General features: G+C 37.1%; 1 pseudogene; it reads left to right on the top strand.

The window, feature by feature from the left end:
* Positions 1-25,967, top strand: part of LOC140955398 (uncharacterized) — a 99,347-nt pseudogene that overhangs the window by 56,354 nt on the left and 17,026 nt on the right.

The following is a 25,967-nucleotide window of genomic DNA, read 5'->3' on the forward strand; positions in this document are numbered from 1 at the left end:
GTATGGATCGTCAGTTGTTGGCAGCACTTCATCTTCTTTTCCCGCTATTTCTTTCGCATCACCGTTTTTTCCTTCTCCTTCCCCTCAAAGGTGTTTATGCTCATATTTGCCAGCTCTAGACCCAGGCTTTCAGCTCCCTTATCATGTTGCACTATGTATGCAGCTCTTGGGGAATGATACGCTAAGGGGAGGGATTTCCAGCTGTTCTTCTTCAAGATCTCTTCCTTTAATTCTAGCCATCCTTCTTGTCCTTCTCCGATCAGCAGCCCAACGATAATCCTCTTGGTTAGGTTATATCCTAGCCCAAATCTTTGATCAGCCTTTCTCTTCCTTGTCGGATTAGCCCCTTCTGGTATTCCGCAAGCGAGGTTATATCGACGTGGGACCCCACGGTTCAAGAAATATAGACTTGCCATCCTTGCTGCTTTCTGAGATCCTTGGCCTTCTTAGCACGGTGTTCTCTGGTACCCAGTCAGTGTTCACGATCTCAAAAGCATGGATATTGTTTATCCTTGCAATCCTCCGCTTCGATGAAAGGCACAACCACATTCTTTGTCATGGCTATTGCCTCCTCAGCCCTGACGGTTACTAACATCCCATTCATGATGTACTTCAGACATTGGTGTAATGATGAAGCTACTGCCCCCGCTGCGTGGATCCAAGGTCTTCCCAACAACATACTATAGGAAGGGTGAATACCCATAACCTGAAGTGTCACTAGGAACATTTGCGGTCCCACATATAGCTCCACTTCTAAAGTCCCAAGTATTGGCCTAGGTGAGCCATCATATGCTCTGGCCATCATAGTACTTGGCTTCATATGAGATTCATCAATCGGCATTTCCTCCAGAATGTGCTTTGGCAATACGTTCAAGGCCGAGCCATTATCGACGAGCACCTTCCCTACGAGGCAGTCTTTTCACCTAACCGTAATGTATAAAGGCTTGTTGTGTCCGGTACCTTCAGCATCAAGCTCATCAGCCGTGAAGTAGAGGTAATTAGTTGCATGGATCCTCCCCACTAAATGCTCCATAGTTTTTATGCTCAATGTCCTGGGGTACATATGCCTCATTTAATACCTTTTGCAAGGCATTTCGATGCGGCTCAGAGCTGAGTATCAAGGACATAAGGGAGATCCGAGCTGGAGTCTTTTTTTAGTTGATCCACTATGCAATATTCGCTATGCTTGATCAACTTCAAAAATTCATTTGACTCCTCTTCCGTTACTGGCTTATTAACTTCTGGTGCTTTGTCCAGATCTACCACTTCTTTACCCTTTTCCTTCCTCCACTCTTCAGGCGTAAAGCAACGACCACTTCTGGTCAAACCACTTATCTCCGTCTGGAACAAAGGAAGAGGAGCTCGAACGTTGGAGGCATACCCATAATTGTACGGCATGGCATTGTGATTCTCTTTTGTGCAGGACGGTTTAACCAAGATCAGCCTTGGGGGCCCATTAGCAGTCTGTTGAATCCTGCAAACTCCTGCCATCTTATCTTGACCTTCCATCATACTTACTTTCACACTTGCTCTCCATGGGTTCAATCCTCAATTGTCCATCCTCAACATTTTAGCGATCTTTTTGCAAAACTCGGTGCAATCCTCAATGTGATGTCCATCTCTTCCATGGAACTCACAGTAGTCACTTCTCTCCAATTGGCTTACCACCTTCACCGCTATAAATCCTGATTGTACTAACATGTCGTACAACCTTTTCATCGGCACCTTCAACACCTTGCATTGATTTCCCACTTCGATCATGCCTATTCCGCCGCTGTTTGGAACATGTTTAGGCAATGGGTTTGAATTGACATTGGGCTTGTCTTCGAAGGATACCCATCCTAACTTAATAAGTTCCAATAACCTCTTCTTGAATGCATAGCAGGTTTCAATCCCATGCCCGGGATTACCCCCATGGTACTCGCAAGTCAAATCGGGCTTGTACCAAATTGGGAATGGTGGTTGTAGTGGTAGTGTAGGGATAGGAGCTATTTGTCCAATGCTTAAAAGTTTGGCATACATGTCCTTCAAAGGCATGGGTAATGGTGGCAATTGTTCTGAGGTGTATCCTGAGTGGGGTCTTTGGTAATGATTTTGGTAGTTTGGTTGGTTATTTGTTTGATTAGGTGAAAATGGTTGGTTAAAGCTCATGCGTGGGAATTGAGAGGTAGGTGCTTGTGGACTGTGGAAATTCACTTTTTTGCCTTTGTACCCGCCTTCCAAATTGTTAACATCCCCTTCTCTTTTCCTTCCCATAAAACCTTTCTTCTCTAAAGGCCCCGCTATGCGCCCTGCTTTAATTCCTTGCTCTATCCTTTCCGCCACACGTACAACATCATAGAAGTGTTGAGATGAGCTACCCATTAAATGCTTATAGTAGGGTGCCTTGAAGGTATTGGCGAACAAAGTCACCATCTCCGTCTCTATCAAAGGGGGTTACACGTGTGTGGCCTCGTCCCTCCATCTTTGCGCATAAGCCCTCACTGACTCTTGGCTTCTCTTTTCCATTGACATAAGGCTCGTCCGATCAGGAGCAATCTCCAAGTTGAACTTGTATTGCTTCAGGAAAGCCTCCACTAAATCCTTCCATTTCTTAATCTTGGCATTATCCAGCCTCATGTACCAACTTAGCGCAGACCCCGATAGACTATCTTGGAAAAAGTAGATCAGTAACTTATCGTCATGAATCACCTCAGCCATCTTATTGCAGTAAGATCGAAGGTGAGTGTTTGGGCATTCCAACCCAGTGTACCTTATAAACTCTGGTATCCTAAAATCTTTTGGTACCGTGATGTTTGGCACCAAGCATATTTCCGACGCTCGCATGGGGTCAAACCAGTCATTTCCCTCGACTGCTCTTAACCTTTCTTCCAAAGTTGATATCTTGTCATCGTTCATAAAACCAACGGACCTATTATCGGAGGGTCCCTCAGCTGTTAAATCTACAGTGATGTGAGCTTGAGGGGGTTGAACGGGAATGGTAGGTGCAAAGTGCTGCCCTGTCACTGAATCTGCCCCCATATTCTGAGATACCCCCGGGACAGGGGCCGACGGTGCTCCTATAGGTGGTTGGGCAGATGTTCCCTCCCCATTCTTGGCTTTTAAAAGTTGCTCAAGCAGATTGGTCAACCGGGAAACTTCATTTTTCACGGATTCCAACTCGGTCTGGTAGTGTGACTCTAACTGAGCTCTTTCTTCGTTTTCCATTCTTGATCTGGACCGGGTTTGGTGGACTCTGGATGTGGGACCTATGTTTCACGATCTAGAGATGCATGCATAGATGTATGAGAAAATGTATGATTGTGATGGATGCATGCATGTTTTATTGTGAACGAAAAATAACCATCCCATTATAAGCATTCTCTTGTCACATTGCTTTGATAGAAGTTCTGCCTTTCGAGTCGTTTGCTTGAATCATGTTCACCAAGAGACAGATTTTGCATAAAAAGATGGGTCAACGCCCTTTTCATTAATGCTTGGATAAAAATACATTTTAGAAATACAACATGCTAATCTCTTTCCTCCATAAACTCCTTAGCCAAAGGTAAGAAAGCAAAGCCGCGGTTCTCAATCTTCCCTAAAAAGGCATCGGTTTCGGCTAGGCTTCGGCGATAGCGAATGATGTCTCCTCCCACATTCCGCGCATTGATTCTAATAATTTGAGCATGTGCAGCAGCTTTGTCCATTTGCTCATCGGTTTTGGTCATTTTTTTTCTATGAGCAACATGTTAGTTCTGTTCAAAGCAGTGTTGTTGGCGTCGATTCGATCCTTGTGCTTTTCCGTTGCTACTAGCTTCTCGTCCAAATACTTCGACTTTTCGCGTTCTTTATCGAGCTTTATCCTTGTAACTTTTATCTCATTCCTCTTGGCCGCTAACTCTGCTTTAACATCCTCGAATCCTCCCCTTTTGCTTTCCAACTCTATATATTTCTTATTCAAATCCTTATACCTCCTAATCCTATCCATTAGTTCGAATTGCACTTGCACAAATTTTTCTTGGTAATATTTTGCACTTTCTTGGCAATCGCTAAAGTCCATCTCCATTGCTTCAAGTTCAGAACAACTTTGCATCCAATCCAAACTCAACCCTTTAAGCTCCTTCTCACTTCTTTCCCTAGCAATCTTCTCCTCAACCAACTTTAACTCAAGCTTGGTTATTTTCGCATCTCTAGACTGTATTTGCTCATCTAGAAATGTTCTCCTTTTATCCTCTTCTAGCATCATTCCTTCCAACGTTGCCTTGTCCTTTCTGCTCTTGCTCAACTCTATTCTTAGTTTGTCCACTTGCCTTCTCAATTCACCGTTAACCCTCTTTCTTTTGAGGGGTTCCTCTATGGTTTGAGGAGATTTGACTTCTACACGAGGCATGGCTGAAGCAGCTAAATCATCTTCAATATTAACCTCTTTTCCCTTAATAGGCTCCTCTATAGCGCAAGGCATGGCTGAAGCAGCTGAGGCTCTCCATTTTACATATCCTTCGCTCACACTTGGATCTCTCAAACCTTCTATTTCCACCAACACTAGATGCTTCCAATCTTGTTTGATGATCTCCAAAACTTCTTTCGCCATGGGATCTTTGAACAGACCAAAGAATTGAGCAATTCCCATAGTCCTGGGAACAAACTGTATGCCCCCAAATTGTCTTACCACTAAAGTCGGAGCATAACTCACATAACCCGTAATCCCCACCAATGGTACCCAACGCCTTTGTCCACAACTCATTAGGACCTTCGTTGTTGTTACCCATGGTGCTCTCCATTTAAAATCGCTATTAGGTAAACCTTCTTTTTTTTTTTTTGATAGTAAACGAGATAATTATATATTAAATAAGCAGCCCCATCAAGTAAGTGGGGCTGAACGAAAGATAGAATACAATGGGAATATGAAGAAAGAAAAGACCAAAGTGATGAGGGACTTAATTAGTTAGTCCAGTTCATAATACATTCAGGATTTCTAAAAAGATCTGAGCCTGTATAGCTGAAATTTGTAACTGAGGACTTCAACCAGAAAGCCTTGGATTCGAAGATTAGGCGGTTGCGCGCTATCCAAATTGACCAATACAGACCTTTACAGAGGAGTGTAATAGCACGACGCTGAAATTTTCCATTAATCAATCCAGACCATTCCTGCAGATTTTGATTTGGGTCTTTGTGCAGACAACCTGAGCACCCGAACCATTTCAAGAAACGACCCCAAAGAGACCATGTTATAGGACACCAATGGAAAAGATGATTAATTGTCTCGGTTTCCTTGCAGCAGAATGGGCAGTGAGATTCCTCATAATTTATGATTCTCCTCTCAGCTAAAAAACTTCTTGTACTCAAACCTCCATGAAGAAGAAGCCAAATGAACACATCCACTTTTGGGGGGGCATAACCATTCCATAGCAGAGTAAGGGAGTGATTATTTTCAGTGACCGATAGACTATCAAAGAAGAGGCGACCTGATTGAGCTGAGTACATGCCAAAGCTGTGGAATTTCCATAACTTGCAGTCTGCACCATCTGAGAAAAGGAGACCACGCTGCACCTCTGCGATCAAGCTCTCCCTTTGGCAGATCTCACGAGGCCGAAGGGTTCTTCTCCAGGAAAGGTTTAAAGATGCATCTGTCAAATTGTATATATCTGCAAGGTTGGTGTTTTGCTGCAAGGAGAGGTTATAAAGTCTGGGGAATAAGAGCTGGAGATTGGTTGCAGAGCCGAGCCAAGAGTCAGTCCAAAACCGGATGTTCCTCCCGTCACCCACCTTGAACCCGACATTTGCATGTAAAAGATTGGCTATGTTTTGTGTTGAGAAGATTGCCGAAACAATGCCATGCCAAGTTGGAGATAAAGAACCTGCAAACTCAGGGATACCATTTTATAAAGTGAGGTCGGTATTTTAGAAGAATGTGTTCTTGCCAGCCTCCTGCCACTCCATTGTCTAGATTCCATATCCATTTAAAGAGCAAAGCCAGATTTTTGTTGTGGATGGATCCCAACCCGAGACCACCAGAAGATTTATCCTTTATTACCTTATGCCAAGCCACCTTAAAAAGGCCATGAGAAGTTGAGCTTCCTTTCCAAAGGAAAGACCGGGTTAGAGAAGAGATGGCTTTAGTAACACCCTTTGGCATAGCAAAAACTGACATGTAAAACAGAGGAAGAGAGCTCAAGACTGATTTAATTAGACATAACCTTCCTGCCATGCTCAAAAATTCCCTTTCCATGTGAGTAGCTTTGCTCTGATAGTGGACAACACTGGTTTCCAAGTAGAGATTCTGCTGGGATTGGCTCCAAGAGGTAGTCCAAGGTACCTAACCGGGAAAGTATCACTACGACAGAAGACTGAGTTCGCCAGGCTAGAGGTGTAGTCGTTGTCCAAGTTGATACCTATTAGTGAGCTTTTATAGAAGTTAACTTTCAGTCCGGAAATGATCTCAAACCAACGTAGAATCCTCTTGACATGTAGAAGAGAGGGAAAATCATTTGGCAAGAAAATCAGAGAGTCGTCGGCATATTGCAAATGAGTTAAGTAATGACCTGGGGTAGTCTGTAAGCCTTTGAAGTAACCTGAAGCTGATGCCCTATTGAATAAAACTGTCAATCCCTCAACTGCAATGTCAAATAGGAATGGAGAGAGTGGGTCCCCTTGCCTGAGACCCCTCTCCAAACTAAATTCTCTACTAGGAGAACCGTTTATCAAGATGGCTAATTTTGAAGTGGATAAGCATTCGAATATCAGCTTCCTCCAGTGTGAGCCAAAACCCATGTATCCCATACTTGTGTCAATATGTTCCCATAAAATTGAGTCAAAGGCTTTATGGAAATCTACCTTCAATAAGAGGCCATGCTTCTTCTTGCTACGCACACCATGGACAACCTCATTTGCTATCATGAACCCGTCTAGAATCTGACGCCCAGCAATAAATGCAGACTGGTTAACACTGATCACATCTGTCATGACATGACGAAGCCTAGTGGACAGTAGCTTTGCCACTATTTTGTATAGCCCGTGAATCAGGCTTATCGGACGAAAATGGGAGAATCTGCTCGGCTCCTTTGATTTCGGAATCAGAGTTACAAAAGAAGAGTTGATACCCTTTGGAAGTTTACCAGTTCTGAAAAAACTTTTAACCAACATAAAAACCTCTGAGCTGATGATATTCCATACCTTTTTATAGAAACAAAAGGTGAAACCATCGGGGCCAGGGGCTTTGGAACCATCACAGTCCCACACAGCTTGCTTCACTTCTTCCATTGAAGGTGGTCTTTCTAGCCAAATTGATTTGGCTTCTGAAATTTTAGAGAACCCCGAACCTCCCATTTCAATTCTTTTACATGTTGGTTTGCGAAACAAGGATGAAAAGAAGTTGACAGCGCCTTCTTTTATATCATTTGAGGAGACTAGATGACTGCCATTATGTTCAATCTTACTAATGTAGTTGCGGCCCTTCCTTAGACTTGCTGATATGTGGAAAAAACGAGTGTTCTTATCCCCCATTTTACACCAATTTTGACGAGATTTTTGCCTCCACATATCTTCCACCCTTCTGTTAACCTCCCATTGCTCAGAATTCAGCCCCTGGAGCTTTGTTTTTTCGGTCTCCGATAAGGGACGCACTTCGCTTAAGTTCTCAAGCGTTGTGATGGAGTTCTGGATGTCTGCAAGTTTTAAATTTTGATCCCCGAAAGTGGATTTATTCCATTGTCTCAGCTTTTTTCCCATGTTCCCCAACTTCTTAATCAAACTAAACTCACCTGGAAATTCCTTGCAGCTTTCAGACCAGAGGGCCTCAAAATCTGTTAAGAAAGAAGGGTGCGACAGCCAGCATCTAATTTATCAACCCAACCCTGGTTGTCTAGATCTCCCCATTCTTCTTCTTCCACTAACTTTAGGGGGTTTTGAGTGAACCAAGACAGGTTTCTTTGTTTCGATATGGCTCACCATCCAAATATACAACAGTTGCGTGCAGCATCTCATTGCTCCTTTTCCAGCCTTTCTACAATGGTTAAGTGTCAAAAATGTTTCGGCTAAGATAGCAACCACTGGATTGATCTGTGTGTTCTCATACTCCACATAAGCAGCGGCGGCCTCCAAGCTTACTAAACCAGTCTGACTTGGGAACAACACAAGGCCAAATATACCTAAGGCAATCAATCTCTCTTTTTCTACTTCTGACTCCTTTTCCAACTCTAGCATCCTCCATTTCAAACCGGTGCCATTCTTTTCCAGAAACTTTTCCAAGTTGGAGATTCTGAGCAGTTTTGACAGCTCAGGGATGATCTTGTCGGATCTCAAAGGAGAATAAATCCGATACAGGTCATTCAGAAACTCGGTCAACAATCCATATTCCTCAATCGTGGGGCACAAGTCTACGCTTCCAAAGGAGAAACATCGGTATTCTGGATCCCAAAAATGAACTAAGGCTCGCACAGCTGGGCTTAAAACTTCTACCTTTGCGATTTCCATCAAACGTCCGTATTTCCTAAAAAATGCATCTTTATCCACATTCTGAAAATGAGTCGTTAACTTGTTCACCTCATTCAATATGCAATTCAGGTTCTTGATTGGCGACATCTTCTTAGCATCGCTTCTAAGGCAGTCTCCTTCAATCAATTGTGACAGTTCAGAATTCTTTCCATACTCTATGATGGAAGATTTGGTGATGGTCATTTCGTTCACAAATCCTGCAATTCAAAATGCATGGGGGGTTAGTCTTGTTTCGATGCAAAAGATTTATATCGGAACATACACCCTAAGGATAGGTTCTAGTTCTTTTACGTGAGACATAGGGTAGGTTTACTACTAGGTCTCTAAAAGAGGGTCTCTTGCTGTTCCAGTGATCACCCTCGTGAAGGCGATATGGAGGTCCAGCAGATAGTGGGATGGCACGTGTACCAATCACTATCAGTCTAAACACTCAGCAAAGAGTTGGGGTTTACACAAACTTAAGCCTTGACTCAAGTCATAAGGCAAGCTGCTAGTCCCCCACTTAAACTTAGAGTTACATGTGTGTGTGCCCCCCCCAAAACATAATAATAATAATAAAGTGATGCATGACTATGCCATGTATGATAGAATGTAAAGATATATGCTAAAGCTTTTAAACAAAACATCATAAGAAAACAAAAACCAATAACACATAACATAAACAAACAAACAAATCAAGCTTAGTCCTAACATCCCCAGTGGAGTCGCCATTCTGTCACACCCCCACAAAAAATCATAAAGGCACGACATCGGCCGGTGATTTTCGTTGTGTTCTAAGGATTTGGCTCTTTGGAGTCGCCACCTAGTATTTGGTAACTAGGAACCCTAACTGGTCTTTCAGAGATTCTAAGGCAAGGGACTGGTTGCGTAAAGGGAAGGTATTAGCACCCCTAGTACGCCCTACCTAAGGTAAGCTGCTTGGTGTTTGGTTTGCTCTATAGTCTATGGTGTTGGTGTCTTCTAAACCCGTCAATTTATTTTAGATAGAAATCTAAGGAAATTCCACGTGCTATGAAAGTTCGTTTTTTTCTTTAGTATTTCAAGAGTTGGCGACTCGTAAATCGCAAGGAAAAGAGAAAAGAAAAAAAAAGAACGAAGAAAATTTCGCAATTCTTAAAAAAACAATTTTATACTTTTCACGACTCGTAAACCATGGAGAAAAAAAATAAAAATTTGAAATGTTCTCGATCGCAACCAAAGCTTCTTTCAAACATGTGCGTTGATTTATTACTCCCGATAATATTTTGGATGTTCGTCCTTTTAAGGATTTCTTCATCCAAACATTAGCGGTGAACAATAACCCCCAACTTCTCCTCCCAAAATAAGATTTTTATAGTTTTTGGAATATTGGCCAATACCCTTTGGAGTTTTACAAACAGGTTGTAAAATCCACAAATGCAAGAAAATGATTTGTGTTTAAGAAATCTATACGAAAACACATTTTCAAAACTTCCAATATTTTTTATATATGTAAAAAGAACATTCAAAACATGCTAGTGTATTGGCCGTATGCATGAAAACAAAACATTTTTTTTTAAACTCTTTTTTTTTTTTTTGACGAAAACAGGTGTTTTTAACTACTGAAACTATATCCCCATATTATATATAAAAAAAAAAGGCAAATCAATGTATATAAAAACAACAGTATATTTTTTTTTTACTTTTCAGAAAAAAAAAATTTTATTTTTTTTTATTTTTATTTTTTTTAAAAATATATATATATATATACATCCACATGCATAATATAATAATATAACAAATAATATAATATTAATACATTAAATGGGCTGGGCCGGCCCAACTAACTGGGCCGGACTCCAGCCCCAAAAATTGTTGGGCCGGACTCGGCCCAACAGCAACCTACTTTGGTCTAGGTCGGACCGGCCCAGACCCATATCATTGGGCCAGACACTGTCTGGCCCAACAAAAAAAAGGAAATGAACGGGGGGGGGGAATTATTTTCCCCCCATGCCTCCTGCATGCAGAAACGATTCTGCATGCAGGAGGCCAAACTACGCCGGCCTTAAAAAAAAAATGCAGGGGGTCAGATGGTGTACCTGGCGCAGCGGAGACGACGGCTTGCTGGCGGAGGCCGCGGTGGCGGCGATGGCAGCGGCTTAGCTCACGGTGGTTTCCAAGTGGACCGAGACCACACCTTCGGTTCGCTCGCTTCTGCTTCAACTTCTGGATGTCCCCTCTCGGTTTCAACTATCCCAAGCTTTTCAAACCATGGGTTTTCGGTCACGGTTTCGTAAGTTTTGTGGTTTCTCTCTCTTTCGGTCTCTCTCTCTCTTACTGTCTCGGGTTTTTTTTCTTTCGGGTCACCCTCTTTTGTTCGTCCTCCTTCTCACTCTGCTTCTTCTCTATTTATAGGCATATCGGGGCATGCATGGGGGAACAAGGCGTGCTGGTCGGTCGGTCGGCAGGCGGCGCTGCCAAGGTGCTTCTCTCGGGTTCGGTGGCGCGGCGGGTGGTCGGCCAGCGGCTTCGATTTCGGGGTTCCCAAGGTGTGGGGCGTCGGGCCATGGCACGTGAGGAGAGAGGTGGGGACAAAAACCCCGGTTTTCCTCTCCTCTGCTACGCCTGCGGGGGGGAAGAAGAAGAGAAACAGTGTCGTTCAAAACGGCACCGTTTGGTCTCTTTTTTTTTTTTTTTTTTTTTTAAACGCATGAAACGGCGTCGTTTTGGAGAAAACGCGCCGTTTCATTTAAATGTGGCGCCAGAAATGCGCCAACGTTCACATCAGTCCCCCAATTATTTTTGTTCCTTTCAATTGCGTCCCTGCCAATTTCGGTCTTGTCCGCCAAGTTGGCCGCCTTTTCCACTTTGGTCCTTGGCCTCTAAATTATGCAATTTAGCCCTCAATTGATCAATAAACTTCCAATTTCTTCAATTAGGCCCCTCAATCAACTCCAAACAGCCCCCTATCTTTGCGCCTTTTCCAAATTGGTCCCTGGTTTCGGATTTTCACAATTCAACCCCTAATTGGCCATTAAACTTCAATATTTATGCAATTAAGCCCCTGATTTGACTTAATAAATTCCTAAAAATCATAATTTGGCCCCAGAACTTTAATTTCTTCAATTTAAGGCCCAAATTGACTTAAAAAATCAATTTTTCTTGCGATCAAATCCCCTATAAATCCAATAAAAAATCAATTAAACCCATAAACATCCAAATTTAGGCTTCTCTCCTCAAAATTCAAAATTTCCTTCTCAATAGGGTTCTCATCCTTCAAGAATATATTGTCAAAAAATCCAATCTTTGAATCTTTATACTCCTTGACCAATTTTCTGACCATTTTCCGAGCGCTTCTGCCTCCTGTTATTTTTCTAACCTTCTTCGGCTATTTATTTTATTTTTTTGCGGGGACCCAATAATGGGTTACAACATTGAGCATGGCCTCTATTTTCTTTTAAATTGTCCATCTCTTTCAAGCCATATCGATAAAGAAATGGTCAGATATTAGACTCAGAAAAGTTCAAACATAATTGAGTAGTTAATGAGACCTTGTAGACGGCAAAGAGAAGGCATAGTACTTTTGTTGATTATTGATAACATACATGTACAAAATAATTTTTCTAATAAAATAAGTAATTAATGATCTTTGTCGGTCTATGTTGCTAATAGAATACACATACATACTTTTTGTCAAAGAAATCATCTCAATCCAATAACTTAAGTTATTAGGTGAAGTTCCAAGATATGATTTATATTATTCTCTAACACGTCCCCTCAAGTGAAAGCTCGTTTGAGCTTGAAACTTGTACAAGATCATTTTACCTTGTGCTTAATTTTTATCAAATAAATGAGGATAGCAAAATTCAAACTCGTGACTACTTAGTCATCAAGACTCTGATATCATGTAAAAGAATCATTTCAATCTAATAGTTTAAGGTATTAGATGAGATCCCAAGATATGATTTATATTATTCTCTAATATTTTTTTTTGTTTCTTTAATTAGCAGAAGGCCTTACTATATTACATAATAAGCAAGCGTTCTACGTTATATATAATTAAACAAATTAGACGATTAATTGGTCGATAAATTGAATGAAGTGAAAAAATAGTTTGAACTGACATATTATCAACAATTTATGCACTAAAGATGAACCACTTAAGAGAAATAGAGATGGGGTTAGAAAGCATTTATTATTTATTGTTCTATAAACAATTGAATTCTCTGAATTGGCATGATTTGGTAGTCAATACTTTCAGTAAGAAAAATCTCCAAGCATTCAATTCTTTTTTATATAATAAATATTATGCGACGTTCATCGTTTGGTTTTTCTTGTGTTGGTCGATAAATTGCATTGGATAAAGTGAGAATGAAGTTAGTACAATTTATGCACGAAAGATGATAAGTGTTTTGAATCACTTTCGGTCAAACATTTGCTTCCAGCTATATATCCCTAAACGACCATTTCATACATGCGAGAGTTTAGTTGAGCTTCATAAATGCGAATGTCACGCCGGCTATAGCCACCCTTTGCGTATCGAACTCGCCAATATTATGCGATAGTTTTGGTGGTTATTGATAACACATATGTGGAAGGCCTTGTTGTTAGAAAGCCTTCCACGTTATATAATTATAAATTTTAAACTTAGAAAGAACTACTTATTAAATACAATTTTTAAAACTAAACAGTAAAAAATATTTTATATAAAAATTATCCACATGAGATCATTGATTTATAAAGTCTCTTCTTTAAAAAAAAAAAAAAAAAAAAAACTAGTATGGAGTTGGTTTTCTTTACTATAGCCACCATTTGCGTATCGAGCTCGCCAATATTAGCTTGTTTTAGGAAAGGTGACAATGAGTTTGCCATGGTCTAATAAGAGCTAATGTAGTTAAATAAAGGCTTAATTGCATAAATATAATGACTCAATTAGAGTATGGTGACATTATATTTGGTTTTCAATCTGGTAAGTAGAAGTTTCGAGCGAAGCATTTTCTAGGAGCTTCCTTATTAGAAGACCAATATCCTCTATCATAACCTTGACACCATGCACTTAGAAAAGAATGTTTTTAAAAACATTTTCAACATCGTTATGGATGTGAAGGGGAAGAAAAAGGACAACATCAAGGCTATAATAGATATAGCATTGTTCTGTAACTGTAAAAATATGAAGTTAGTTTTTTATGGATCACGGGTTGCAAAACCGAAAGAAAGCTTTCTATTAGAGAAAAATACACAACAACTAGTTTACCAATGGCTTAAGAGTCTGCGTTTTCTCGATGGACATGCCTCGAACATATCGAGGGTGGTTAATCTAAAGGAATACATATTATATGGAATGAAAAACCATGAATGCCATGTGTTTATACAAACACTCATTCCATTAACTTATCTTGATTTGTTGCCAGATGGTATATAGGTTGCATTCATGAATATTAGTCATTTCTTTAGAGACATATGCTCCATCAAAGTTACAGACAAATCACATTGAGCAACTTGAAATGATATCATGAAGATAATATGCAAACTTAAAAGGATATTCCCTGCATAATTTTTTGACTTGATAGAGCAAAATTAAGTGCAGCTCTCAATTCCGGCGTCGTTTCAAACTTGGTAATGGGCGGACAACCAGGTTTTTGGGAGGATTGGTGGTGCGGCATTGCTCCATTGAAGTCCCAATTTTCCAAGACTTTACCGTCTCTCAACTCAACAGCAGGCAACAGTTTATGCGGTATTTTATCCAACTAATCACTGCTCTAATTGCTGAAGTTGGGAGGCGTTTTATCTTACATGGTGGCATGGATATAAAATTATGGAAGCACAACACCTCGGGTGCATATTCAACAAAATCAGGCATCAATTTTTTTTATCGTGTTTTGTTTCCATGAGAGCATTCGTTTCCTAATATCCTTTGGAAGAGTCACGCACCTCCAAAAAATTATGTCTTCATTTGGTTACTACTTCATGGTAGTCTCAGCACTCAGAGATGGTAGTGACCATCTCACATTTTTCGGATAGAGATTTTTCGGATAGAGATGGTAGTGACCATCTCCAAGATTTGGCCCTTTCAGTGAGTGATGGAGCATTCATTAATTCCTACTCCAATTCAGCAAAGGTTATGTTCTTACGGAAACTTGGCAATTTAAGTGCATGCACGGATACGCACTATTTTCTCCCATTCTAACATTCTTTTCTATATATATAATAAATAAATATTATCGGACGTTCATCGTTTGTGTTGACGATTAATAGATCGATAAAAGACATACAATTAAGATAGAGTGAGGTTAGAACAATTTATGCACCAAAGGATGATAAGTGTTTTGAATCAGTCGTTTGCTTCCAGCTGCATATCCACCGACCACTTAGACATAAATTGTGAAATGGTCAACTGTCAGTCAGCAATTCAACTATTGATTGGTTTATGAACACTTTGTTTTGATAAAAATGATATGAATTTTCAATTAAACTATTTTTATATATGCCAGCTCTTTTCTGCATGCCATGACATCATCTACACATAAAATGCTAAACCAAAACAACGATGTATTATACAAGATGCTAGGTAGTGCGCTACCGCTCAAAAAAAAGACCCTATTGACAAGAAATCAAAATACAATTTAGACTTTCATTTAAAGAAATTAAAGTTCAAGGGTCAAATAACAATTTTAAGAGTTAAGTTGGTCAAATCAGGGGCTTAATTGCATAAATATTAAAGTTTGATGGGCAATTATGGACTTAATCCAAGAAATTCAAAACCAAGAACCAAACTGAAAAAATATGTATAAATATAGGGGCTGGAATTGACCGAATTAGGGGCCAAATTAAAAAATTAGAATTTTGTTTATCAATTAAGGGTCAAAATGCACAAATTCAAAACAAAGGATCATTTTTTTTTTTTTTTTTTTGCTAAAATTTAATATGGTTTGTATGTTTTGGGATCGTTTGGATGTGCTGATATCAAAAATAATTTTTAAAAAATGAAAAAAACATCGTTGGCATACATTTCGGCACGAAAAGTTATTTGAAAAGCAACCGCTACCACACTGCCAAACATACTCTAACTAGTGAGGATGGAGAGGTGCTCGATGTTGAAAGAGATGAAGACGTGGTCAGTGGGGTTGTTGTGGGGGGGATGGAGACTAGTTTGGGAGGAAGAGAGGGTGGCGGCGGCTAGGTTTAAGTTGTAAGATCATAGATCTAGGGTTTTTTCTTTAGGTTTTTCTTTTATGGCTCCCCGTTCTCTTTGTGTGTGTGTGTGGACGCCAATTTATAGATGGAAAATTGTTTTCTTTTTTCAATTGTTTGGGTCCAGCATTTGTATTTTGGTTTTTTTGAAAAAATAGCAATATTAATATCGATTCAATGAGAAAAAGCAATGATTTTAAAAATAATATGTTAAAAGTCGAACGAGTTGATTTTTTTTTTTGAAATTTAAATTCTTTCGAGGTGATGCTAAAATTGCTGAAAACAATACAGATATATCAAGAATATATTTTTATAGATTTTTTCTATTTTTTGCTATTTTTTTTTCTAAAAAATAATGTAGAAATGCGCTCAAAATTGAATAGCAACAATGATGATGGTGTAGCCATCAATTTACAAACTGTTGTGGTCTTTATTGCATTTGTCAGGTTAACTTCTATCATTTGATGCTTGACGACAACCGATTTTGAGCATGGCCTCTATTTTCTTTTAAATTGTCCATCTCTTTCAAGCCATATCGATAAAGAAATGGTCAGATATTAGACTCAGAAAAGTTCAAACATAATTGAGTAGTTAATGAGACCTTGTAGACGGCAAAGAGAAGGCATAGTACTTTTGTTGATTATTGATAACATACATGTACAAAATAATTTTTCTAATAAAATAAGTAATTAATGATCTTTGTCGGTCTATGTTGCTAATAGAATACACATACATACTTTTTGTCAAAGAAATCATCTCAATCCAATAACTTAAGTTATTAGGTGAAGTCCCAAGATATGATTTATATTATTCTCTAACACATCCCCTCAAGTGAAAGCTCGTTTGAGCTTGAAACTTGTACAAGATCATTTTACCTTGTGCTTAATTTTTATCAAATAAATGAGGATAGCAAAATTCAAACTCGTGACTACTTAGTCATCAAGACTCTGATATCATGTAAAATAATCATTTCAATCTAATAGTTTAAGGTATTAGATGAGATCCCAAGATATGATTTATATTATTCTCTAATATTGCTTTTTGTTTCTTTAATTAGCAGAAGGCCTTACTATATTACATAATAAGCAAGCGTTCTACGTTATATAATAATTAAATAAATTTGCAACTCAAAAGAACAACTTATTAAATATACATTTTTAAAATAGTTATCCTTTATGTATATAAAGATTTTCCACAAGAGATCATTGATTTATAGCCTCTTTTTTGTTGGGTTATTTTTTTTAACAAGTAGCATCGAACTTCATAATTTCAAGAGTTTATTTATGTGGCAGTTCATGTATTGCACCATTTAATAGCCACCGTTTGCTTATCAAACTCACCATGGTTGCCTTGTCTCAACAAAGTTGGCTCTATATATATATACAATTACTATTTTTTTTTTTTTAATAATCAAGTTATTTATTGATAAAACCAAATTAAGGCTATAGTTTACTAGAAGTTAAAAATAAGAACATAAAAGGAAATTTATACAAAGGAGACAAATTAACTCATATAAACAAGAACAAATCACTTATTAAACCATACCAAAATACCTTCAAGGTCTCTAATCAAATCATTTCATGTGTATGAAAAATTATTATTTCAGGTTTTTAATCAGAGTGCAAGATGATGAAGTATGAGTTGAAATAATGTATTCCAAACAGGCCTCTAAACTTTGAAAATCAGCTTTTTTTGAATGGTTCAAACATCCCATAAAATTCCATATGGTAACATCATGAAAGTTTGTCATTGGAACTTACTTTTGATCAAAATCACTTGTTCTATTGTATTCGGCATATACCCAGAGGACATGTTGCCTATCTAGGATGTAGTTAATGGCGGTTTGTTAGAAAGGCTCTTGTAGATACTCTGTCTTGAAGCAGCATCCATATGAACATTTCTACCTTTGGTGGGGCAAATCCTTTCCACAAAAGTGGAGTGAAAGTGAAATTCTCTGAAAATTTTTTTGAGCTACGGTCATTATGTTACCCGCAAGTCTTGATTTCAAGATGCTTCAGGAAAGGCTTGCTATGATGCAAAACAAAGCGTATGGAGCATACACCCTAAAGGCAAGTTCTAATTCTTTTTTGCTTGACAAGGGTAGGTTGGCTATTTAGTCTCTAAAAGGGTCCTTATTGTCCTAGTGATCACCCTCGTGAAGGCACTATGGGGGCTCAATAGGTGATGAGCTGGTATGTGGACCAATCATTACCAGTCTAAGCACTCAGCGAAGAGTTAGGGTTTACACAAACTTAAACCTTGACTTAAAAGTCGTAAAGTAAGCTGCTAGTCCCCCACTTAACCTAAAGATTTCCAGTATGAGCTTTTTTTTTTTTTTAAAAAAAAAAGAATGATGCATGAAGCAATTCTATATAATGCATGAACAAATATGTACAAAATTAAAGCGTATGAACAAATACAAAACACTGCATATTAAAAATGACAAACAAACCCAACAATAACACAAAAATTAGACAAAACAAAGTTTAGTCCACAAGGTCCTCAGTGGAGTCGCCATTTTATCGCACGTGTGCGGTGTCGCAGCGATCATCTACCCTTAAGGAAAAATGTCATATGGTATCCCTGGCAAGTATGGAGAGACAAGGAATTCTTGTCTCTTATCAATAAAATATGTATAAATATAGGGGCTGGAATTGACTGAATTAGGGGCCAAATTTTAAAAAATTAGAATTTTGTTTATCAATTAAAGGTCAAAATACACAAATTCAAAACCAATGATCAAAATGAAAAAGGATGCCACCTTCAGAGCTGACATTTGGATTTGGTAAGGATGCAATTGAATTGATTATTAAAATCAAAATCTCAATTGCATACTTGATTGAATAAATAAAAAATTAAAGACTGATCTGGAAATAAACTCTTTTTTGTGCCTTTTTCTTTTAAATGAAACGACACATTTTGTTAAAAAAAAAAAAAAACAATGTCATTTAATTCATTCTTCATTGAAGAAAAAAAGTTGCAAATGATGTTGTTTTGATGCCATTATTTGTCATCTTCTTCCCCTGGACTCACAAAGGAAAGGGAAGAAGGTTTTTCTTTCCCTCCTTTGCGGCGCCTCTCTCTCTCTCTCTCTCTCAGAAGCCTAAAAAAACCAACACAACCCATACTCTTCTCATGGCCTTCATTGAGATGAAAAAACAGAGAGGATAAGCCTTGTGGATAGCCTTGGGGAGGTTGCCCAACCACCCTACCCATTCAGCGCGATTGGATAGTGGTACGGTGGCTCTCGCCCCCTTATAAATACTCCTTTATCAGGCGGTAAAGAGTATGGAGAGGTGAATGAGTTTGATTGTTAATGCTGACCAAAGCAACTAGTGAGGATGGAGAAGTGCCCGGTGTTGAAAGAGATGAAGACGTGGTCAGTGGGGCTGTTATGGGGGAGATGGAGACTAGTTTGGGAGGAAGAGAGGGTGGCGGCGGCTAGGTTTAGGTTTTAAGATCATAGATCTAGGGTTTTTTTTTTAGATTTTTTTTAATGGCTCCCCCCTCTTCAATGTGTGTGTGGACACTAATTTATAGTTGGAAAATTTTTTTTGTTTTTAATTGATTGGGTCCAACATTTATCTTTTGATTTAAAAAAAAAATACCAATATTAATATTGATTTAATAAGAAAAATCCATGATTTTGAACATGGACTTTATTTTCTTTTAAATTGTCCAACTCTATCAAGTTATATGGATACAAAGACTATCAGATATTAGACTCTGAAAAGTTTAAACATAATTGAGTAGTTAGTGGGACCTTATAGACAACAAAGAGAAGGCAGAGTTTTGTTGATAATTGATAAAACACACACACACACACACACATATATATATAATAATTTTTTCATCCTTTATCCTTTTTTAATTTATAAATAATTTATTAAATTAAAAATATTTTTTAATATTATTCCTTATGATTTTTAATCTTTTAAATTTTATCTTTGTTTTTTTAATTGTTATTTATATTTTTAGAATTATTTTTTAGTTTTTTAATAATTTCATCGGTTTTAGGTTTTTTTCTCTCAAATTTTATCCTCTTTCTTTGTGTGTGTTTTTGCAATCTTTTTTTAATTAATATTTTTTAATAATTTCATCATTCAAAATCAAATTAGTTGAGAGTTAAATTTCAAAAGCATTTCATGCGCTATTTCTTCTTCTTTTGGTAAGACATAATTAAATTACTCTGAAAAATGATTTGCTTCTAATATAATTTCAGTTTAAGCTATGAATCAAATCACATCTCATTAAATTTTTTAAAGCAATTCGCAACACATAATAATTTTGTTACCAAAAAGCACAAAAATTAAAGCTCAAAACACATATTACAATCACAGACAAACTCTTTCATCTAAAGGAGAAATTAATTATTCATAATTTCCTCACACATGCAAGGAAACGAGGAAACTACACACGAAGATTGCAGACGATAATTTTGAGAAAAGTTTTCTCAAATGCTGACACCGGACAGAAACCAGACACGAGGATTGCAGGAGACAGAACAAAGAAGAAAAAAAAGGACGAGCATTCGGACGTTCATGCATGTATGGAAGACACTGTTTCCATCGCATTTCTTCTTTACTTTAACGATCATTTCTCACTTTCAATTTGAACTGTGCTCCTCCGTTAACCTCCTGATAGAAAGTCACAGTATCTCCACTTTTGAGGCCAACTTTGCTAGCAATATGATACCAGCCTGTTTTAAATACAAGGCTTCCTCCTGTGGTTGAGCAGTGAATTGGCACTGGTTCCGGTAAACGGGTTCCTGCAGCTGACTCAACTATGGTGGACAATTCTATGGTCCCTTGAAAACGTTGCAGGGGTTCTAGGTTAGAACGGGGTGGTAGCACCAATCCTTTCTCAAGATCAACACGGGTGAGTTGCTTTGTGAAGATTTCCATGGCTAGTGAAAACTAATGGTATGAAATAATTAGGTTAAAGAAGGTTTTATGTATATGTAGTGACAGGGCAGCAAGTATTTATAGAGAACTCAGCAGTGATCTTTTGGTAAGCCAGCTAGCTTGTTGCGTGATGTTGTGTTTCACTCTGTATTTATTATTTATTGATGTATAAACTTATTCGACATATAATTAATTGTTCTAGAAACAATTGAATTCTCTGAATTCCCATGATTTGTTAGTCAATAATTTCAGTAAGAAAAATCTCCATAGTTTGAACTGACGATATATTATCAACAATTAATGATTTTCGAAAGCAATTTCTTTTCTGTCGAATTGGTCTTAGGGTTTTGGGATAGAAAATCTAGGTAGTAAACATCTCCAAGATATTATATATGCGGCCCTTTTCAGTGAGTGATGGATCAACATTCTTTTTTTTTATATATATATAATAAATAATATATATGTCGCCCGTTCATCGTTTGGTTTTTCTGCTGTGGACGATTAATTGGTCGATAAATGGCATTGAATGAAGTGAAAAATCTTCATAGTTTGAACTGACGATATATTATCAACAATTTATGCACTAAAGATGAACCACTTAAGAGAAATAGAGATGGGGTTAGAAAGCATTTATTATTTATTGTTCTATAAACAATTGAATTCTCTGAATTCGCATGATTTGGTAGTCAATACTTTCAGTAAGAAAAATCTCCAAGCATTCAATTCTTTTTTATATAATAAATATTATGCGACGTTCATCGTTTGGTTTTTCTTCTGTTGGTCGATAAATTGCATTGGATAAAGTGAGAATGAAGTTAGTACAATTTATGCACGAAAGATGATAAGTGTTTTGAATCACTTTCGGTCAAACATTTGCTTCCAGCTATATATCCCTAAACGACCATTTCATACATGCGAGAGTTTAGTTGAGCTTCATAAATGCGAATGTCACGCCGGCTATAGCCACCCTTTGCGTATCGAACTCGCCAATATTATGCGATAGTTTTGGTGGTTATTGATAACACATATGTGGAAGGCCTTGTTGTTAGAAAGCCTTCCACGTTATATAATTATAAATTTTAAACTTAGAAAGAACTACTTATTAAATACAATTTTTAAAACTAAACAGTAAAAAATATTTTATATAAAAATTATCCACATGAGATCATTGATTTATAAAGTCTCTTCTTTAAAAAAAAAAAAAAAAAAACTAGTATGGAGTTGGTTTTCTTTACTATAGCCACCATTTGCGTATCGAGCTCGCCAATATTAGCTTGTTTTAGGAAAGGTGACAATGAGTTTGCCATGGTCTAATAAGAGCTAATGTAGTTAAATAAAGAGCTTAATTGCATAAATATAAGGACTCAATTAGAGTATGGTGACATTATATTTGGTTTTCAATCTGGTAAGTAGAAGTTTCAGAGCGAAGCATTTTCTAGGAGCTTCCTTATTAGAAGACCAATATCCTCTATCATAACCTTGACACCATGCACTTAGAAAAGAATGTTTTTAAAAACATTTTCAACATCGTTATGGATGTGAAGGGGAAGAAAAAGGACAACATCAAGGCTATAATAGATATAGCATTGTTCTGTAACTGTAAAAATATGAAGTTAGTTTTTTATGGATCACGGGTTGCAAAACCGAAAGAAAGCTTTCTATTAGAGAAAAATACACAACAACTAGTTTACCAATGGCTTAAGAGTCTGCGTTTTCTCGATGGACATGCCTCGAACATATCGAGGGTGGTTAATCTAAAGGAATACATATTATATGGAATGAAAAACCATGAATGCCACGTGTTTATACAAACACTCATTCCATTAACTTATCTTGATTTGTTGCCAGATGGTATATAGGTTGCATTCATGAATATTAGTCATTTCTTTAGAGACATATGCTCCATCAAAGTTACAGACAAATCACATTGAGCAACTTGAAATGATATCATGAAGATAATATGCAAACTTAAAAGGATATTCCCTGCATAATTTTTTGACTTGATAGAGCAAAATTAAGTGCAGCTCTCAATTCCGGCGTCGTTTCAAACTTGGTAATGGGCGGACAACCAGGTTTTGGGAGGATTGGTGGTGCGGCATTGCTCCATTGAAGTCCCAATTTCCAAGACTTTACCGTCTCTCAACTCAACAGCAGGCAACAGTTTATGCGGTATTTTATCCAACTAATCACTGCTCTAATTGCTGAAGTTGGGAGGCGTTTTATCTTACATGGTGGCATGGATATAAAATTATGGAAGCACAACACCTCGGGTGCATATTCAACAAAATCAGGCATCAATTTTTTTTTATCGTGTTTTGTTTCCATGAGAGCATTCGTTTCCTAATATCCTTTGGAAGAGTCACGCACCTCCAAAAAATTATGTCTTCATTTGGTTACTACTTCATGGTAGTCTCAGCACTCAGAGATGGTAGTGACCATCTCACATTTTTTCGGATAGAGATTTTTTCGGATAGAGATGGTAGTGACCATCTCCAAGATTTGGCCCTTTCAGTGAGTGATGGAGCATTCATTAATTCCTACTCCAATTCAGCAAAGGTTATGTTCTTACGGAAACTTGGCAATTTAAGTGCATGCACGGATACGCACTATTTTCTCCCATTCTAACATTCTTTTCTATATATAATAAATAAATATTATCGGACGTTCATCGTTTGTGTTGACGATTAATAGATCGATAAAAGACATACAATTAAGATAGAGTGAGGTTAGAACAATTTATGCACCAAAGGATGATAAGTGTTTTGAATCAGTCGTTTGCTTCCAGCTGCATATCCACCGACCACTTAGACATAAATTGTGAAATGGTCAACTGTCAGTCAGCAATTCAACTATTGATTGGTTTATGAACACTTTGTTTTGATAAAAATGATATGAATTTTCAATTAAACTATTTTTATATATGCCAGCTCTTTTCTGCATGCCATGACATCATCTACACATAAAATGCTAAACCAAAACAACGATGTATTATACAAGATGCTAGGTAGTGCGCTACCGCTCAAAAAAAGACCCTATTGACAAGAAATCAAAATACAATTTAGACTTTCATTTAAAGAAATTAAAGTTCAAGGGTCAAATAACAATTTTTAAGAGTTAAGTTGGTCAAATCAGGGGCTTAATTGCATAAATATTAAAGTTTGATGGGCAATTATGGACTTAATCCAAGAAATTCAAAACCAAGAACCAAACTGAAAAATATGTATAAATATAGGGGCTGGAATTGACCGAATTAGGGGCCAAATTAAAAAAATTAGAATTTTGTTTATCAATTAAGGGTCAAAATGCACAAATTCAAAACAAAGGATCATTTTTTTTTTTTTTTTTTTTTTTGCTAAAATTTAATATGGTTTGTATGTTTTGGGATCGTTTGGATGTGCTGATATCAAAAATAATTTTTAAAAAATGAAAAAAACATCGTTGGCATACATTTCGGCACGAAAAGTTATTTGAAAAGCAACCGCTACCACTCTGCCAAACATACTCTAACTAGTGAGGATGGAGAGGTGCTCGATGTTGAAAGAGATGAAGACGTGGTCAGTGGGGTTGTTGTGGGGGGGATGGAGACTAGTTTGGGAGGAAGAGAGGGTGGCGGCGGCTAGGTTTAGGTTGTAAGATCATAGATCTAGGGTTTTTTCTTTATGTTTTTCTTTTATGGCTCCCCGTTCTCTTTGTGTGTGTGTGTGGACGCCAATTTATAGATGGAAAATTGTTTTCTTTTTCAATTGTTTGGGTCCAGCATTTGTATTTTGGTTTTTTTGAAAAATAGCAATATTAATATCGATTCAATGAGAAAAGGCAATGATTTTAAAAATAATATGTTAAAAGTCGAACGAGTTGATTTTTTTTTTGAAATTTAAATTCTTTCGAGGTGATGCTAAAATTGCTGAAAACAATACAGATATATCAAGAATATATTTTTATAGATTTTTTCTATTTTTTGCTATTTTTTTTTCTAAAAAATAATGTAGAAATGCGCTCAAAATTGAATAGCAACAATGATGATGGTGTAGCCATCAATTTACAAACTGTTGTGGTCTTTATTGCATTTGTCAGGTTAACTTCTATCATTTGATGCTTGACGACAACCGATTTTGAGCATGGCCTCTATTTTCTTTTAAATTGTCCATCTCTTTCAAGCCATATCGATAAAGAAATGGTCAGATATTAGACTCAGAAAAGTTCAAACATAATTGAGTAGTTAATGAGACCTTGTAGACGGCAAAGAGAAGGCATAGTACTTTTGTTGATTATTGATAACATACATGTACAAAATAATTTTTCTAATAAAATAAGTAATTAATGATCTTTGTCGGTCTATGTTGCTAATAGAATACACATACATACTTTTTGTCAAAGAAATCATCTCAATCCAATAACTTAAGTTATTAGGTGAAGTTCCAAGATATGATTTATATTATTCTCTAACACGTCCCCTCAAGTGAAAGCTCGTTTGAGCTTGAAACTTGTACAAGATCATTTTACCTTGTGCTTAATTTTTATCAAATAAATGAGGATAGCAAAATTCAAACTCGTGACTACTTAGTCATCAAGACTCTGATATCATGTAAAAGAATCATTTCAATCTAATAGTTTAAGGTATTAGATGAGATCCCAAGATATGATTTATATTATTCTCTAATATTTTTTTTTGTTTCTTTAATTAGCAGAAGGCCTTACTATATTACATAATAAGCAAGCGTTCTACGTTATATAATAATTAAATAAATTTGCAACTCAAAAAGAACAACTTATTAAATATACATTTTTAAAATAGTTATCCTTTATGTATATAAAGATTTTCCACAAGAGATCATTGATTTATAGCCTCTTTTTTGTTGGGTTATTTTTTTTAACAAGTAGCATTCGAACTTCATAATTTCAAGAGTTTATTTATGTGGCAGTTCATGTATTGCACCATTTAATAGCCACCGTTTGCTTATCAAACTCACCATGGTTGCCTTGTCTCAACAAAGTTGGCTCTATATATATATACAATTACTATTTTTTTTTTTTAATAATCAAGTTATTTATTGATAAAACCAAATTAAGGCTATAGTTTACTAGAAGTTAAAAATAAGAACATAAAAGGAAATTTATACAAAGGAGACAAATTAACTCATATAAACAAGAACAAATCACTTATTAAACCATACCAAAATACCTTCAAGGTCTCTAATCAAATCATTTCATGTGTATGAAAAATTATTATTTCAGGTTTTTAATCAGAGTGCAAGATGATGAAGTATGAGTTGAAATAATGTATTCCAAACAGGCCTCTAAACTTTGAAAATAAGCTTTTTTTGAATGGTTCAAACATCCCATAAAATTCCATATGGTAACATCATGAAAGTTTGTCATTGGAACTTACTTTTGATCAAATCACTTGTTCTATTGTATTCGGCATATACCCAGAGGACATGT

The sequence above is a fragment of the Populus alba genome, chromosome 3 (assembly GCF_005239225.2).
Source record: "Populus alba chromosome 3, ASM523922v2, whole genome shotgun sequence".
NCBI classification, from domain to species: domain Eukaryota; kingdom Viridiplantae; phylum Streptophyta; class Magnoliopsida; order Malpighiales; family Salicaceae; genus Populus; species Populus alba.